Source organism: Pseudonaja textilis, chromosome 8 (assembly GCF_049901715.1).
Source record: "Pseudonaja textilis isolate UNSWEBS1 chromosome 8, rPseTex1.2, whole genome shotgun sequence".
NCBI classification, from domain to species: Eukaryota; Metazoa; Chordata; class Lepidosauria; order Squamata; family Elapidae; genus Pseudonaja; species Pseudonaja textilis.
Window position 1 is genome coordinate 29,926,757 of NC_141997.1, and position 12,278 is coordinate 29,939,034.

Here is a 12,278-nt window from a genome sequence, read left to right on the forward strand (position 1 = left end):
AGATTCAAGGGGTGCTTTGTTAAACATGCACATCAAATAGATATTCTACTTTAAAAAAAATCAATATTATAGTGAGACCACAATAAAACGTGTCTTTCAGTAAAGAAAAATCCGCAACCCCTCTATGAAATGTGGAATTGCTTTTATAAGCAGTTGCAGAACTCAATCAAAATGAGAAAGAAGGCAACAGAATATACAATAGTTTGCTACAGTTTAGAAATGTAGGAGAGACATTGGCTGGGTTGTTTTGTGTGTGTTTCTGAACCTATAAATACTCATATCATATTTTTTGTGTTTATTCATTATTTTCATTTTTAATTATTACTGCTCATTTTGAGTTTTGAGTTCATTTTGACTTTGGTGTTGAATATTCTATTGATTTGGGAATTTTTAAATGTTAGGTTTAATTTGTACTATATTTTACTTTGTTAAAAGCTGCCAGGAGTTAAATGTCTTGATGGCATACAAATTTGGAAGGAGAGGGTAAAATATGAGAAATCTCATAGTGTGCTCAACAGCATGACAATACCTAAAATAACTTTCAGATCTATAGTCTTATCTTCGTCTATTTTTTAAATAAGGCCCTGGATGTTTATTATGATTGCTATTAATGGAACTCAGTCCTTGTCAAGGGTGCTTAAAATGCTCTGTCTGTGTTTGTATAAATACAAATATGGAACTATTACATTTTGTAAAACAAAAGAGGTGAAAACAACAATAGGTAACTTAGCAACTAAAAATAAGCATGAGAGAATAATGAAGAATTAGATTTAAACAAAAATCAGACAAAGAGGCATTTAATAGAAATAGGCTTTTATTAACGGGAAAACAAATATAAATTTAAAGGCTCTTTCATTAAGAGAATAATCAATATATCTGGTTTTCACTCAGTGGTGTCTGCTTTAAAGGGGAATTACTTTTCCCAATAATGACATTCCAGTTAGAGTAGATTACCATTTTTAGCTGACCTGGCATCTTTTCAATGCTAAGTGTATGTCTCATATATTGTTATACCACTGAAAGTGAAGATGGATTCTTGGTTTTTCCATTTCACCACAATTTGAACTGCAGATGTAAGGGAGAAGATAGCATCTAATTACAGAGTCTCTTTTATGGAATTGGTAAAACTTGGAGCTACTTCAAAAGTTTGCATCAAAAGTTTTCCTATACGTAGCTTTACATAAACAATTTTTGGTTAGGCATAGAGTCAGAGAGTCATTGGAATGAACTAACTCCTGTAGGGGTTTCTCCCCCAAATGAAATGCAAATGTAGACTCAATTGCATTTCATTTTGGGGAGAAACCCCTGCAAGAGTTAGTTCATTCCAACGACTCTCTGATTCTATGCCTAGCCAAAAATTGCCCTTTTGACTGAAAAAGTTACTTGGATGAGTAACAAAACGTCTCTATTTAATAAATTTTGGTCCAGTTGCCATGATTTAAACATTTACATGCATTGACTTGGATGATTGAGTCTACATTTACATATTAAACAATATTTCTGCCTTATCAATTTTAAGCCAGAGTTCTCAAAGAAGCCCTAGAGTTAAACTTGATTTCTGGCTACATTAATACAATTGTGTTATTTGTTCACAACAAAATAATGCAACTGTATAACGCAATGACACTGGAATAATCCTGGAATGATTTCAATGCCCCAGAGCACTGCTCAAGATTTTTCCAGGTTTGCTTCTGTTTAGCTTTTGAGTGCGGAAAACTTGGGCAGTGCTTCCATCTGCTGATACAAGAAAACAGCAAATTAATTTACTGAATCTTTTGGTTCATTTTAATATATAACAAAGAAGAGGAAACAGCAGCCCCATCACAAATTCTTATGGAAGAAGGACTAAAGGACTACAGACAAGCAAAACAGCCAGCATGGCAATGAAAAGTTGAATGTATGGATTATCTATGCAAGTTTGTACATTGAATCTTTGTAGATTCCTTCCTACAGAATGAACATTCTGACTGCATAGCAAAAACCACAGTATTTTTTTTTACAAGTTTAGCTACACATGTTGAGTAAAATGTCCAAGATTAAAAGTGTGCAGAAGTCAGAATGGAAGCAGAAAAAAGTTATTCAGGATCAGGTGTGGATAGTCTACCTGTTCTTGGGTGCAGTTCCTTAACAAAGCTGTGATTTTTCCTGTGCTTACACAATGGCCACATGGTCTCAAGAAAATATATGTTGGAGTTAAGGGAGAATAATTGGACTGTAAAAGGCAGGGGTGGGATTTTACTGGTTCGGAAAGGTTCTATAGAACCGGTTGTTATGATTCTGTGCAGTTTGAAGAACCGGCAAATTGTGCCTCTGGTTGGCCCCACTCCTCTCCACCTGCCCCCCCCTTCCCCTCCCCACCCAGTCAGTCCTTATCGCGCATGTGCGACATTGCGCGCATGCTCGACATCGGTGACTGCGTTTTCCCCTGCCCAGTCACTCCTTAAGGTATTTATTTCCCCCCCCTCTTGACAATCAGCTGTTCCGTTGATCAGATGTTCTGGGATCCTCCTTGCTGTCTTACTGCTTCACCCAGGAGGCCCTGGAGGCAAAAAGAGGTGGGGGATGCTACACGCATCCCCTGTGCTCCATTTTTTTTTGCAAAAATGCCCCGCAGGAGGCTTCCCTGAGGCCCAGGACGCAAAAAAGGGGAGGCTGCAAAAAAAAGAAGCCATGCGTACCTAGTCACCTAGCCATGCTCAACTAGGCACACCCAACTAGCCACGCCCACAGAATTACTAGTAACCCATTCAGGGATGGGGTTTTTCTGTTGAAAAACAGAAAAGTTGAGGTTGTTGCATCTGCCTAGTCTATTCATTGGGCAACTGCTCTCCCAAACTCAATCAATTTCCCGTTGCAAAATGGAATATATTTGGACTTTAGCTTTGCTGTACCTGACCGAACTACAACCAGGATTCCCTAGTTCAGATGATACACATCACAGTAACTGTGTTTAGCAGCAGCTTCAAGTAGATAAGAGCTATCACAAAGTAATACAGATTGTATTGTACTTGTACCGTGACTGTTATCCAAATCATTTTGGGGCTCCCTTAAAACTTTGCAGAAGTGCCCAGAAGTTAAGATGGTAGCTACAGAAATATGACCAATGCCTTGCCCATTTTTAAATACGCATCCTATCATTGTGTTTGCTATCATGACTTATCTGGCTTTGACACACTGTGTAGCTGGAACTCCAGTGTATCCGTTGTCTGACTAATAGAATATCCAGAATAAGGACAAAAGAGGGTAGGAAATGAAAAAGGAAGAGAACAAAAATGACTAGCGATTATGTTGTTGAGGCAGAACTGAGAATATCTCAGCTGACGTCTTAGGCACAGAAATAAATTTATTGATGCCATGAGGTTGGTTGGTAGACTTTAACTCAAGTTATCTTACAAAGCTCATTGTGGGATTAAATTTGGAAACAGGAATGCTTTGTTTGAGTTTTGAGCTCTTTTGAAAAAGGACTAAATATAAATGTAACATTAACTGTTGCAAAAACAGTAAAAGGTAGAAAGAGCAATCTGCAAACATCAAAAAATAGCTTAAGGAGTAATGGCTTTGCTTAATTAGACAATACATTAGAAGAAAACACAAAATGAGAAGCTAAATAAGATGAATGGCTTTACACAGAGGGTTGTAACTGAATCAAGCTCATGCATTGGAGAAACTCATGACTGTACACAGATAACAAATGGAGGAACAAAGAACAACAAAGAATAACTTGTACACAGACATTTATTCATTGTGTTTCAAGAAAGTAAGGAAATAGCTACATCAAGTGGGTAAACATAGCTGAAGACAATAGTGAAGATTAAAAGTGAAACTTTATTTATCATGAGAAAAACTATGAATATGGTAATCACAGACTTGGTGACTGATTACTTTCACACCAAGTATTGTAAAGATACTTCTTAACTAAGAGTTGGCATTGATTAATTTTTGATTTCTCAACAAATCTCCTTTAATTTAGGCTACTTGCGAGCACAAGAAAAAGCAGGAAAAGTGAAGAAAAGAGCATGAAAGAAAAATAATAATAGCTAAAACCCTATTTTCGTTTTTGCTTGCTTGCTTGATATCTTTAAAGATCCAAACTACGTATGTACCATAGGTAAGTTATATGAATTACTAAAAGAAAAAGTATCTAACAAAATGAAATTCAGTGTAAATAAAAGTAAGGTTTTACATTTAGACAAGAAAAAAAAACTGTATAGGTATAGACTCGGTGAAACTTGGCTTAATGCCAGCAACTGTGAGAGAGATGTTGAAGTCCTAGTGGGCAAATATGAGCAACAGTGTGTGACAACAGCCAAAAAATCCAATGCAATCTAGGCTGCATTAATAGAGGGATAGAATCAAGATCACGTGAAGTTGTAGTACCACTAGTTCTAGTACCATTTTACAAAGCCTTACTAAAGCCACATTTGGAATATTGCATTCAGTTTTGTATGCCATTTTATATGCAATATATTGCACATTAAAAAGGTGTTAAGACTTTGGAAAGCATGCAAAAAAGAGTAACAAGAATTAGGCTGGAGGCTAAAGCATATGAAGAATGGTTACAGGAATTGCGTATGCCTAGTCTAATGAAAAGAAGGACTAGGGGAGACATGATAGCTGTGTTCCAATATTTGAGGGGCTTCTACGAAGAGAAGGCAGCCAAACTGCTTTCCAAAGCACCAAAAAAGCAAGACAAGAGACAATGGATGGAAACTTACCAAATAAAGAAGCCACTTACAACCAAGGAGAAAATTCCTTAAGGTTAGAGCAATCAATTAATGGAATAGTTTTGTTTTGTTTGAGCAATGAGAGGCTGAACCAGAGCATGAGTGCAACAATACTTTATTTTACAATAAAGGGCTGACCGTGCTTGCCAAGCCTGGAACTGGCTCGCAGCAATCAGCAACCGGTTGGACCTCGCAGCCTGCATTTATAGCTGGCTGCTGGGGAGAGCCAACCAATGGGAATGGGGGAATAACGCCCACGTAAAGTGAGTGGACCTGAGTGAGAACTCCTTGAGTCCTCAGGACATAACACCCTTCCCCCAGATGCGAACATGCATAGTCCTTGAGGTAGACGGGGTTTGTGTTGGCACCCGAACGGCGCAACTCGGGAACATTGTCTGTCTGTTCGGTACCAGCCTGTGATGGTCGAGCCGGCATAGTGTCGCCAACACTCTCTCTGGACTGGGCATCCTCGGGAAACACCGGGTTGGTTACTGGGGTCGAGCTCGTGGGTTGGATCAGGCTGGTCAACTCTCTGGGCGCTGTTGTCCGAGTTTGGGCTGACCGGAACGACCGCTGGTGCAGACTGGTCGCTGGGCACGATGTGGCTGGGCGGCGGATGAGGCGGCTCCCTTCGACTGGAGACTCTGGACTCTTGTTGGCAAGGGTGCTGAGGCGCCTTCTAAGCTGGTCTATATGTCTCCTCCAGACGCGACCATCCTCCAGCCTGACTCTATACGATCTCGGCCCGGTGATGGCGATGACCTCGCCAGGAATCCAAAGTGGGTCCCCGGCGAAATTCCTTGCGAATATCGGTTCCTGTAACAAAATTGTCTAACCCCGACGTAGAAGCGAGGGAGAGTCAGGGCAGTATTGTGGGTGCAATCTGTCCAATACAGTCCTCAGGCGCCGGCCCATCAGAAGTTCCGCTGGGGACTTATTGGTGACTGCACAGGGGGTTGAGTGTTGGCTCATCAGGAACCGTGCGAGTTTGTGGTGCCAGTCATCCCTGCCAAACCTAGCGAGGGCCTCTTTGGTGGTCCTGACGGCCCTTTCAGCCAACCCATTACTGGCAGGGTGAAATGGGGCTGTGAAAATGTGGCGAATGCCCAGGTTGGCAGCAAAACGGCTGAATTCTACTGATGCGAACTGTGGGCCATTATCGGAGACAATGGAGTCGGGTAGTCCATGTGTAACGAACAGGCGTGTTAACACGTTGGTGATTGCTAGTGTGGTGGTCGTGGATAGCTGCGCCACGCCTATCCATTTGGAATAAGCGTCCACGACCACTAGGAACATCTTTCCATGCACGGGCCTGCCAGATCGATATGGATTCTAGACCAAGGGGCGTTGGCGCTCTCCCATCTGGTAGGGGTGGCAATAGGGGAGCAGGACGGGATTCCTGGCAAATGCTGCAGGAACTTACCCAATTGACAATGTCCTCGTCTAGACCCGGCCACCACACGTAGCTGCGTGCTAACGCCTTCATTCTCACAATGCCGGGTGTCCCTCGTGCAACGCTCCAGGACTCGGGTACGCAGCGAGGTCGGAATGACCACTCGAGTGCCCCACAGTAGACAACCCTGCAAACTGGACAGCTCCTGCATGCGAGTCTTAAAGGGTGCGAATTTGTTATCGACGTTGCCTCCCGGCCACCCCCTCCTCACCCAGTCGAGCACCTGGGCGAGCGTTTGGTCTGCCTTGGTTTTAGCGGCGATGTCAAGGGCGGTGATGGGCAGGTCCAACTGGGTGATTTCAAAAATGGCGTTGACAGGAGCTGGGTCTTCAGCCGGAGCGGGTAAGGGGCAGCGACTGAGAGTGTCGGCGTGGGATAGAGTTTTGCCCGGGCGGTGAATAAGTTTGTATGAATAGGCTGCTAGGAAAAGTGTCCACCTTGTCATTCTAGGGGAAAGGACTTGAGGTGTCTGTTTGTCGCCGGCCAGTAGGCCCAGGAGGGGCTTATGGTCGGTGACCAGTTCAAGAAATGGCCAAAAAGGAATTCGTGAAACTTTTTCACGGCTGCAACAGCTGCTAGGGCTTCCTTGTCTATTTGGCTGTAATTTCGCTCCGTGGCCGAGAGCGTCCTGGAGAAAAAGGCGATGGGGGCCTCGGCGCCATTGGGGAGTCTGTGACTAAGGACCGCCCCAATTCCAAAAGGGGATGCGCCTGCTGCCAGTACTAAAGGAAGGTTGGGGTCGAATTGGATGAGCACTGCCTCTGACGTAAGTAGTGATTTGACGCGTTAAACGCCTGGTCTTCTTTGTGCCCCAGTGCCACGGTGACTTTTTGTCTAGTAATCTGTGTAGGGGTTCGGCTACTGAGGCTTTATGGGGCAAGAAGGATGCATAAAAGTTTAGGAGCCCCAAGAAAGCTTGTAGCTCCGTTTGGAGGTCGGTGTGGGAGCTTCGTGGATCGCCCTAACCTTGGACTCCAGGGGGTGAATGCCAGAGGTGTCAATTTTATAACCCAGAAAGTCCACCTGTCTAGTGGCAATGGCACATTTTTCTTTTTTAACCTGAGGCCATGCTGTCTGAACCTCTCTAACACTGCTCGCACTCTCTGGAAGAGTTGGGGTCTGTCCCTGGCCGAGACCAAGATGTCGTCGAAGTAGGGTACTACACCAGGGAGGCCCTGTAAAATCCGCTCCATGAGGGACTGAAAAATACCCGGGCAACACTTACGCCAAATTGGAGACGCTTGCATCGGAAGGCACCCCTGTGAGTGACGATGGTCTGAAGTTCCGCTGTTTGGTTATCAACAGGGAACTGTTGATATGCTTGAGACATGTCCAATTTAGCAAAAATACTGCCCGGTTCGAATGTGTGCAATAAGTGCTGAATGACGGGCACAGGGTAGGCGCTAACTTGTAAATATTTATTGATTGTTGTCTTGTAGTCCGAGCAAATTCTCAGGCTACCATCTTTTTGAGGGGTGTGACAATGGGAGTCTCCCACTTGGCGAAATCTGTTGGCTCAATGACCCCTTGTTTTAGTAGTTTATCCAATTCAGCGTCTAGTTTTGGTCGAATAGCAAATGGAACTCACGTGGTTTTAATCTGATTGGGACTGCCTGGGGGTCAATGGTGAACGAGATGGGGTTCCATTATAACACCCCAGCTCCTCGCTGAACACATCTGCGTAGTCAGCTAATAAGGAGTCAGTGTCTGAGGTTGAGACAGCATGGACTCCTGTTAACCCTAGGCCGAGGTGGGGAAACCAATCGAGCCCCAATAAGGTGGGTAGATTGCCGTTAACTACCACTAGAGGTAGGTGGCCTTTAAAAGCTCTAAAACTGACAAAGAACTTGCCTCTGCCGATCACGGGAATGGCCTTCCCTGGTAGTCCTTCAGACCGAACTGGCATCTCTGAAGCCGGGTAGTAGATAGGCTGGGGTGGAGTCTCTTGAGGGTGTTCCACGAGATTATTGAGAGCGCTGACCCTGTGTCAACCTCCATGTGGCACGGTTTACCTTCTAGGGAAACGGAGAGAGAAATTTACTAACAGTGTGGCAAGTATGCCTGGCAAGGCGGTGCGTGCGACAGTTTAATACTTGCCTCTGAGGTTCCGAAAGTGCGAGGACGGGGTCTGTGTGCAGCGCTTTGGGGGCTTGGCAGACTCTCGCAATGTGCCCCTCTTATGGCAGTTGTTGCAAACGGCTCCTTTAAACTTGCAGGTGGCCCTTTGATGTGATCCCCACAGGCTAGGCACAGAGTGATGTGCTTGGGTGGACCGGTGTATTCTTGCTTGGCCCCTACCTGCGACCGTCTGTCATTGGTGAGGCGATGGACATCGCTCATCGTGGGGCTTCCTCCGCTTCCACCTCTTCGGAATGGACTGGGAACGATGCTAGCTTGGCGCTTGGGCCCTGAATTTCGGTGGCTGAGTTCGTTGCTAGCTCGGCTGCTAGGGCCTCCTCTACGCTGCGCGAGGTTGAGGTCTTTTTAGCTAGCAGTCGCTCTGTAGGTGGAGATCCTTGACCCCACAAACTAATTGATCGAGGAGCATGTCCTCCAGGTATGTTCCAAACCCGCAGTGCAGGGCTGCTGTTCTGAGGGCAGCCATATATTGGTTGATGGTCTCCTTACTTGATTGCTTCCTCATTCGGAACGTGAACCTCCTGGCGATTTGTGAAGGCCTGGGAGCGTAGTGGTTTGTGAGGATCTCAAGCAACTCGGACCACGGAACGTTTTTCAATTCCTCTCGGCGCCACGAGTGCTGCAGCGGTATCAGTAAACGGTGGCTCCGCAGTAGATTAGGAAATAGGATTTTTCCGATGCTCTCCCGCATCCGACAGGCCGACCGCATCGATGTAATGATTGAAACGGTTCTTATACGATTCCCACTTCTCTTCGTCTGGTTTAAACGCCGGGAATACTGGATTGGAACTCATGGTGCTGGAACGGCTGGGCTACCATGCGGAAAAATCTCTCTGGGACTACGAACGCTCGTGAGTTACTAGTGATATCAGCTCTGGAGAGGTTTTTTGCTACCCTCTCTTTCTCTCTCTCTGGGTTACCACGTTGGCTGCTAGCCGTTGGAGGTGTCTTGATTCGTGCCAAAAAAGTGGGCGTTAGTGACTCTCTACAGCGCTGTGCTGTGATTCCTACTGGCTCGAAATTCAAATGACACCCGCTTGAATTTCGCGCCAAATGCAGAGCGGCTGCGGCTCGCAGTGCTTCACTTTCCCCGTAGAAGGGCTAACAAGCGGCTACAGACGCTCTAACTATTTGACTCAGACCGCTTTCTGGCTGCGGATCTGCGTTTGCTCTTTTGATCGCTCGTTTCGTTAGCTGACCGCCTCTCTGGCTGCGGATCAGCGTTTTGTCGCCAGCCGATCGCTCTCTCTGGGCTGTGGATCGGTGGCTAGTGACTCAGCGGTTGCAAGGTGCTTCTGGTAGCCATCCCATCCTCGTCGCCAGTGTTTTGTTTGAGCAATGAGAGGCTGAACCAGAGCATGAGTGCAACAATACTTTATTTTACAATAAAGGACTGACCGTGCTTGCCAAGCCTGGAACTGGCTCGCAGCAATCAGCAACCGGTTGGACCCCGCAGCCTGCATTTATAGCTGGCTGCTGGGGAGAGCCAACCAATGGGAATGGGGGAATAACGCCCACGTAAAGTGAGTGGACCTGAGTGAGAACTCCTTGAGTCCTCAGGACATAACAAGTTTGTCCTCAGAAGTTGTTGGTGCTCTATCACTGGAAACTTTTAAGAAGAGACTGGACAACCATTTGTCTGACATGGTATAGAGTTGAACTACAAGACCTCCAAGATCCATTCCAAGTCTGTTATTCTATGTTCTATCTATGTTAACATGATCATTAGCTCATGATTCAGCAGTTCAAATGGAGAAGAAAGCTTCTTCGAGGCACACACACACACCTCTGTATATACAAGGAGATGTTGATTTATCTAAGAACCTCCAAGCTGGATTTTACAGCAAAAGAATTTCAATGTAAGCATAAATTAGCCAATTGCTCTAGATTTGATTCAGGTTGTGATTGTGAGAGTACAGCGGGACCCATAGTTTGATATCGGTAAATGAAAGAACTCAAGGAAGGTCCTGTGATTTGTGTTCATCAAAGATCACACTACCTGACCATAAATCAGTTAGACATGCATTTGGGAGGCGTTGGAGATATATAGAAAACAAGGCTTTAAAAAGTAGCTTAGGCACCCTCTTTAACTAATACTCATCTATTCTTTGGGACAGTAATGCTTAAGAGTGGTTCAAGGTGAGCCAGAATGGATGGACACCTGGAAATCTGTTGATGCTTGTACTTAGAAATTTCTTCTCTTAAGCAATTCGGGACAAATGTAGGACACATGCAGTGGTAGGATTCAAAATTTTTTACAACTGGTTCTGTGGGTGTGGCTTGGTGGGCGTGGTGTGGCTTGGTGGGCGTGACAGGGCAAGGATACTGCAAAGTCCCATTCCCTCCCCACCCTACTAACTTGCTTTCCAGCTCTGTTCTCCTGTGCGGGGCAACAAAAGAAGACCCAGCCGATCAGTTGGGCCTCGGGAGGCAGAGAATAGATGGGGGCGGGACCAGTCAGAGGTGGTATTTGCCGGTTCTCCGGATTATTTAAAATTTCCACTTCTGGATATATGTCCCTCAAACATGGCATGATTATTATCCATGTGTTTTTTTAAAAAATTCCCTGTCCCTATAATTTTGCTTTTGCAAATCCATCACCAAAAGATACCTGATAGTTGCCTTTAGCTATTCCAGTTCTAGTATCTTTCCACTTTATTAGATGTGGTTTTCTGCTCTGAAAATGATTAAGCTACTTCATCAATGATGTGGTTGACAATGCAATCAGGGGTTGAGGTCCAACTGTTATGAGCCACTTGGGCTGCTATAGACACACCCTTGTCTTCCAGTTGTTGGGTACTGTGGTCTATGATTATTTTAAGCTTCAGGAGAGACCAAATGGGTTCTGCCCATGTTTTCTAAAATGGGTGTTATATAGTCTTGGTTAGAGTTGAACGAACAACTCTTGGATAGTAAGTATGAAGACGAGGTATTACTAATTCTTTCGTGCATATGTTAATACTTGGATTAAGAAACAGAAAACACATGACGCCAAAAGGTGCCTCTCCAAATCTTATATGCAGATAGAGATGATAAACATGATCAAGTTGTTTCCATTATTTCCAATTAATTCAAATGTTGCAGTGGCCGAAAAGGCAACAAAGAACATTGGGGGCGGGGGGCGGTTTTAATCTTCATGCATCCTTTGATGTTTGGTTGTATTAGGCTTAACTTCTCACAATACCAATTAATGCAATTGAATCACTTGACTAAGGAAGACTGTTATAGCACATTGAACTGAACAGTAGCCAAGAAAGAGACCCATTTCAGTGTTCTCATCCATCATGAAGCTTTAAAAAGAAATATATGGCATAAAATTAGTTCTCAGGCAGAATCCTTCTTTATTAAACACTGGCTTTTCTGGGTATTCCTAGTGTTTTGGAATTCAGATGTTCACACTGTGAAATGTTCCCAACCCTAATCTTCCACCCAGTGTAATGTTTTTGCCATTCTTTTCTTTTCTTTTTATTTATGGTATACTCCATGTATTAAAATAAAGGCTTGTCACTACAGAGGCTACCTAAAGCATGCCCCCTACATTCCAACTGATCTTTAGATTATCACTAAAATTGCTGTCTTTGTATACTTAGGGGCTGATGTGATAACTGAAAATAACTTCCATTAGCACTACAGAAACTCCAGCTGATACCAAATGAATTTCATTTGATACCAGCAGAGAAAAATATTGGCTACTGAGATATTTTTCCTTCATGGTCATTTACAGTTAGCTGAGATCCATGTAACATTCAGGAAGGTTCTGGATGTTTTCTTTTCCTTAAAACCCTTACCCAATACATTCCCATTCTCTGGATGTATTAAGAAAACATTCATTTCTTCTTTTGGAAATGTTTAGGATGCAGAAAGTTAATTTTGTTCTTTAAAAAGGAGATATTGTACTATTCTGTAGCTAATCATTGGCCTGACTCCTGTTGGAAGGAAAGATTATTTTTAGTGTCATATTC